Source organism: Littorina saxatilis, linkage group LG7 (genome assembly GCF_037325665.1).
Source record: "Littorina saxatilis isolate snail1 linkage group LG7, US_GU_Lsax_2.0, whole genome shotgun sequence".
NCBI lineage: Eukaryota > Metazoa > Mollusca > Gastropoda > Littorinimorpha > Littorinidae > Littorina > Littorina saxatilis.
Genome location: NC_090251.1, coordinates 27,054,530 through 27,061,563, shown reverse-complemented (window position 1 = coordinate 27,061,563; position 7,034 = coordinate 27,054,530).

Sequence of the window (7,034 nt, the reverse complement as noted above, 5' to 3'; positions counted from 1 at the left end):
TAAATCACGAGGGCTAGTTATAGGTTATTTCCAGCAAGCTTCTTAATGAATTAATGAAAATAGCCTTTAGCTTTTTTTTCTTCGATTTGTTGAAGGTGGTCCATATTAGGGGACTCGCACATACTTTGAGATTTTGCTATTATTTTCTGTTTGCAGTAGAAACTCGGGGTCAAACCTGCTAATATGTAACAAATACGGTCTTAGCTGTCATATATAGCAATTTTTGTGTGATAAAAAGCTTTGGCTGTGGGCAGAAACTTCTTCTTCTTCTTCTTCGTTCATGGGCTGAAACTCCCACGTTCACTCATGTTTTAGCACGAGTGGATTTTTACGTGTATGACCGTTTTTACCCCGCCATGCAGGCAGTATACGCCGATTTCGGGGGAGGCATGCTGGGCATTTTTGTGTTTCTATAACCCACCGAACTCTGACATGGATTACAGGATCTTTTCCGTGCGCACTTGGTCTTGTGCTTGCGTGTACACACGAAGGGGGTTAAGTCACTAGCAGGTCTGTACATAAGTTGACCTGGGAGATCGGAAAAATCTCTACTCTTAACACACCAGGCGGCAGCGACCGGGATTCGAACTCACGACCTCCCGATTAGGAGGCCGACGTCTTACCACCAAGCCACTGCGCCCGTCAAGGGGCAGAAACGAGTCCGTTTTAGGCGGCAAATTTAGAGTGAACGCTGCCAAAAGTGAAAACAAGTCGCGTAAGGCGAAAATACAACATTTAGTCAAGTAGCTGTCGAACTCACAGAATGAAACTGAACGCAATGCAACGCAGCAAGACCGTATACTCGTAGCATCGTCAGTCCACCGCTCACGGCATAGGCAATGAAATTGACAAGAAGAGCGGGGTAGTAGTTGCGCTGGGAAGGATAGCACGCTTTTCTGTACCTCTCTTCGTTTTAACTTTCTGAGCGTGTTTTTAATCCAAACATATCATATCTATATGTTTTTGGAATCAGGAACCGACAAGGAATAAGATGAAAGTGTTTTTAAATTGATTTGGAAAATGTAATTTTGATAATAATTTTTATATATTTAATTTTCAGAGCTTGTATTTAATCCAAATATAACATATTTATATGTTATTGGAATCAGCAAATGATGGAGAATAAGATGAACGTAAATTTGGATCGTTTTATAAATTTTTTTTTTTTTAACAATTTTCAGATTTTTAATGACCAAAGTCATTAATTAATTTTTAAGCCACCACGCTGAAATGCAATACGAAAGTCCGGGCTTCGTCGAACATTACTTGACCAAAATTTCAACCAATTTGGTTGAAAAATGAGGGCGTGACAGTGCCGCCTCAACTTTCACGAAAAGCCGGATATGACGTCATCAAAGACATTTATCAAAAAAATGAAAAAAACGTCTGAGGATATCATACCCAGGAACTCTCTTGTCAAATTTCATAAAGATCGGTCCAGTAGTTTGGTCTGAATCGCTCTACACGCACGCACACACACACACACACACACACACACACACACACACACACACACACACACACACACACACGCACACACATACACCACGACCCTCGTCTCGATTCCCCCTCTATGTTAAAACATTTAGTCAAAACTTGACTAAATGTAAAAAGAGAAAAAGCTTAACGGTTTTGAGATTTCTGTTTCTGCAACTGTTGTGACATGTGCAAGTTATCCAGAGAGGGTGAATACAGCGAATACAACTTTTTTGAACGCTCTAGCGCCGTTAGTTTGTCAGAACAGGAGGTGGTCCATATTAGGAGCCGGTCCATATTAGGAGCCCTTCCCCTACTTGGAAGTGTGAGGCGAAAAAAAACCCGTTAACGTTCATGCTTTTCGGGATATTTGTGAAGATATAGATTCGAATCTTCACACGCTTTCAGACTTCGGTGTCGTCCAGACATGACGAAAGTAACGCTGCGTTAGATCGACTGGAACCATTGCGCTCTTTCAGTGTTTGCTTTTTACATTTAGTCAAGTTTTGACTAATTAATGTTTTAACATAGAGGGGGAATCGAGACGAGGGTCGTGGTGTATGTGTGTGTGTGTGTGTGTGTGTGTGTGTGTGTGTGTGTGTGTGTGTGTGTGTGTGTGTGTGTGTCTGTGTGTCTGTATGTGTGCGTAGAGCGATTCAGACTAAACTACTGGACCGATCTTTATGAAATTTGACATGAGAGTTCATGGGAATGATATCCCCGGATTTTTTTTGGATTTTTTCGATAAATACCTTTGATGACGTCATATCCGGCCTTTTGTAAAAGTTGAGGCGGCACTGTCACACCCTTATTTTTTAATCAAATTGATTGAAATTTTGGCAAAGCAATCTTCGACGAAGGCCGGACTTTGGTATTGCATTTCAGCTTGGTAGCTTAAAATATAATTAATGAATTTGGTCATTAAAAATCGGAAACCTGTCATTACATCTTTTTTAAACGATCCAAAAACAATTTCATCTTATTTGTTGTCATTTTCTGCTTCCGAAAACATATACATATGTTATATTTGGATTACAAAAAAGCTCTGAAAATTAAAAATATGAACATTATGATTAAAATTAATTGTCCGAAATCGATTTAGAAACAATTTCATCTTATTCCTTGTCGGTCCCTGATTCCAAAAACATATAGATATGATATGTTTGGATTAAAAACAAACTCAGTACGCTAAAAGAATAGAGATACAGAAAAGCGTGTTATCCTGCTCAGCGCGACCATTACCGCACTATTCTGGCTTGTCGATTTCACTGCCTTTGCCACGAGCGGTGGACTGACGAAACTACGAGTATGCGGTCTTGGTGAAAAAATGCAGTGCGTTCAGTTTCATTCTGTGAGTTCGACAGCTTGACTAAATGTTGTTATTTCGCCTTACGGGACTTGTTTGGTTTTGTTGTCAGCCTAAGAATAAATATCAGATTACCAGAAGACAAACTGAAATGACACAAATTTGTGGTAACAATCTTTCCCGTGAAAACATCGGCTCACCGTCTAGTAGTAAAATTGATATTAAAAGTCCTACGGTTTTTTTTTTGCCATTAAGGACTTGAGTGTTTGTCCGCTTTATAAAAAAAAATAAAAAAATAAAAATAAAAAAAACAGCTCACCATCTCAGGTCTGACTAGGCTTGTGTATACGGGACAAGATCATCCCTCCACTTGAAAACATACCGACATCCTGACTCCTACTTTGAGCAGAGTGAGAATCTTTTGACCAATGTATTTCGCAGATTGGCGCTAATATCAAGCAAGAAACTAATTCATGAAAAATTCCCACTCTGCACAAATTTGGTTTCTGTCCAAGAAGACGGATGGTCTTATTTAATGTAAAAAAACTGGCCAGATCTAAGATGATAAGTCGAAGTGTTTTCACGGGAAAGAGTGTGATTTTAACATAATGTCACTTTTCGCTTTGTAGCACACATTCTATAAAAAGATCTTTCATTAGAGCTCTCACTGTAAAAAGGGAAATTTCAAAGTTGATCTTTTTATGTCGTGTTTCTTCAGAAAATGGCTGAGAGAAGTCAGATTGTTTAAACATGGCAGAGAAGTATTCAAACAGAAGAATGCACGAAGCGTTTATAATCGTCTGGGGGATTTGAGAGGAATCAATTATCACCTCAGGGGAGAGGCAGCCCTAAAAGGAGGCACAAGAGCCACTGGCTGTGAAACTAAATCTTGCACATTTTTCCGTCTTCATCCTTTCAATTCAACCATCAAGGATTTTTATAAAACTTAACAGACGTTTATCTTTTCATGGGTTTTTTTTAAAGCCGAAACAGATTTTTTTGAAGGAGACAAAAAAAAAGTATCTTTTTGTCGTTTTATTTCAGCCAACAAAGATTGTATTGAAGGGGCAATTGTTCGGCGGAGACGTCCAATACGACGTCAACATGCCCATTCTGAACATACAAAGTCAAAGAATATATTGATATTATGCTAGGGAATATGCTATTGTTCGTCTCGTCTTTGTGCGTCTGTGGCCAAAAAGAAAGAAGGTAGACGCGGCCAGTACAAGCGGACAATTTAGCGTTGTCCGGGGAAAGGAAGGTTGGCTCTAAAGATTGAATAGCGCGTGGAAAGAATCGTTGGCACAATGTAAAGGCCATGTCAGACGCACAACACAAAAGAGTGTTTTCTTTCAAAACAAACACAAAACAGCGTGTTTCCCGTGTGACATCCCCCAAAACGCGTTTCAGAAAACACTGTTTCGTGTTTTCTCATCGTGTTTTGGGTTATAGAGCATGCTATAAAATCTGAAAACACGTTTTGGTAGTCAGCCAATGAACGCGGACGATCAACTCACGTGACTCGGTTTCCGGCACCACGGAGATAGAAAAAAATGGCCGACTCAGATGTGATACCGATTCAGGGTAGTATCGGACCCATGAATCCTAACTAGAGTCTATATAGCCTGTCACGATTGAAGAGATCGAGGCAATAATATCAGTGGGCGCTGCCAGCCGTGTTGTTTACAAACCAGGGCGGGGATGTAGCTCAGTTGGTAGCGCGCTGGATTTGTATCCAGTTGGCCGCTGTCAGCGTGAGTTCGTCCCCACGTTCGGCGAGAGATTTATTTCTCAGAGTCAACTTTGTGTGCAGACTCTCCTCGGTGTCCGAACACCCCCGTGTGTACACGCAAGCACAAGACCAAGTGCGCACGAAAAAGATCCTGTAATCCATGTCAGAGTTCGGTGGGTTATAGAAAGACGAAAATACCCAGCATGCTTCCTCCGAAAACGGCGTATGGCTGCCTAAATGGCGGGGTAAAAAACGGTCATGCACGTTAAATTCCACTCGTGCAAAAAACACGAGTGTACGTTGGAGTTTTAGCCCACGAACGCAGAACTGAGAAGAAGAAGAAGTTTACAAACCCAAACACAGCGCGGTAGCTGGACGGGTGAAGCTGACACTGACCGTCTCAGTGGGCACTGCCAGCCGTGTTGTTTAACCCAAACACAGGGCGATAGCTGGACAGGTCAAGCTGACACTGACCGATATTTCTGTGAAAACACGCACCGTGCTTCATCTGTGTGTTTGGCGTGTGACATCCCCTCTTTAAAAACATGTGTTTCCCCGACGTTTTGAGATGGTGTTTTTGTCGAAAACATCGTTTTGTGTTGTGCATCTGTCTCCGCCTTAAGGGTCGAATTATCACTGATGTTAAAACACTGAACCATTGATTTGGTCGTCCAATGGTTTTTGTGTGTGATGGTGATCCTGGTTTAGTCTGTTATAAACAGCACAGATTCACGATGAAAACAACATCAAGAGCCAGAGGGTTTTTTGAAAGCTTGACACTGTCATAGGACTGCTGACCAACGTCAAATTTTGAGGTTACCCTTTTGACGTGAACATGGTAATTATCACGGACTCCATGTAATTTACAGCGATAATGTTAACCTAAAACTTTAATTACTCACTTTCAGTTTTGGCTTAGCGTACTCTCACAAAAACAATATATAAAACATGATGGTCTGATAATTAAAACTATCAAATGAAAAGCAATTATTAACATTAATTTAAATGTTCAGCCGTTCTGGCTCAATTCCTGACTAAAATTGCGAGATTCAAAACTGAAAACCAAGCATTATTTTGGCAAGAAAATTGTAATTATGTATATATCTGGTTTTGACGTCATGCCATCATACTGATTTAGTCCTGTTCACACAGGACAATAAGGCACCCACAGTCTGTCACTGAGGTCTGTCTGCGGAAAGGCTTTCAGGGTCCACATCCATCACTGCTCCACCATTTCTTTCGCGACCGTTCTTCTCTCTGTTTCCTTTGGCCTCCAAACAAGGGACGGACAAGGACTAATAAGGGCCGGTAGTGTGCGTGCGTGCGTGTTTGTGTGTGTATGTGTTTGTGTGTGTGTGTGTGTGTGTGTGTATGCGTGTGTGTGTGTGTGTGTGTGTGTGTGTGTGTGCGTGTGTGTGTGCGCGTGCGTGTGTGTGTGTGTGTGTGTCTGTGTGTGTGTGTGTGTCTGTGTGTGTGTGTGTGTGTGTGTGTGTGTGTGTGTGTGCGCGTGCGTGTCTGTGTGTGTGCGTGCGTGTCTGTGTGTGTGTGTGTGTGTGTGTGCGTGCGTGTCTGTGTGTGTGTGTTTGTGTGTGTGTGTGTGTGCGTGCGTGTCTGTGTGTGTGTGTGTATACGTGTGTGTGTGTGTGTGTGTAGTTTGACTGGACTATGATGATTTGCGGTCCCATTAACAGAATTTACCACAATCCCTGTAACTTAAAATTTGACAAAAACTGTATACAGTCATACTTTTTGCGTCTTAATCGTCTCTAGGCCGACAAAATTTAGTTTTGCACTGTCATGGTTTTAAACAGTCTAATGCCATCCAAATGTCATATTATTAGCTATTAGGCCAACTACGTCTTTCCACTAAGTTCGTCATGCAACGCACCATGCTTTTGTAGAACTCTAAGATGTGACTTTGTAATGCAAACAAACTGGAAGCTTAGCGCCATCTGAAGGTAAACACTCGATTAACGAACACGCAGACATCGGACAAACGTTTAAAATCGAACGGCCATTAATGGCTTAAATTGCCTCCACTTTCGTAAACTGTATGTAACCGTGTGCCGAAACACTACGATCACCTCGGGAAGCGAAGTGCAATCAAACAGGATTGAAAATGTTAGGGCTAATTTCTTAGCCCTTTAAAAACTGTTATGCAAACCCGAAGGTTTCCATGAACATACAGACAATCGGAAACCACCAGACCCCATCACAAACAGAACTCTACAAACCACAGGTGTTGACTTTAAAGGCCAACAACCCGGGTGCAGAGTCCGTTGTGAAAGGAGCGGTAGCCTCCCCTGTCACATGTAAATCGTAAAGCAAGCATTATTTCAACATAATTGTTTTGTTGGCAGAATCTTTTGATCCAGTGACCTATCAAGAAAGAACAAAGAAGAAACAAGTCGCGCAAGGCAAAATAACAACATTTAGTCAAGCTGTCGAACTCACAGAATGAAACAGAACGCACTGCTTTTTTCACCAAGACCACATACACTCTTTGCTCGTAGTTTCATC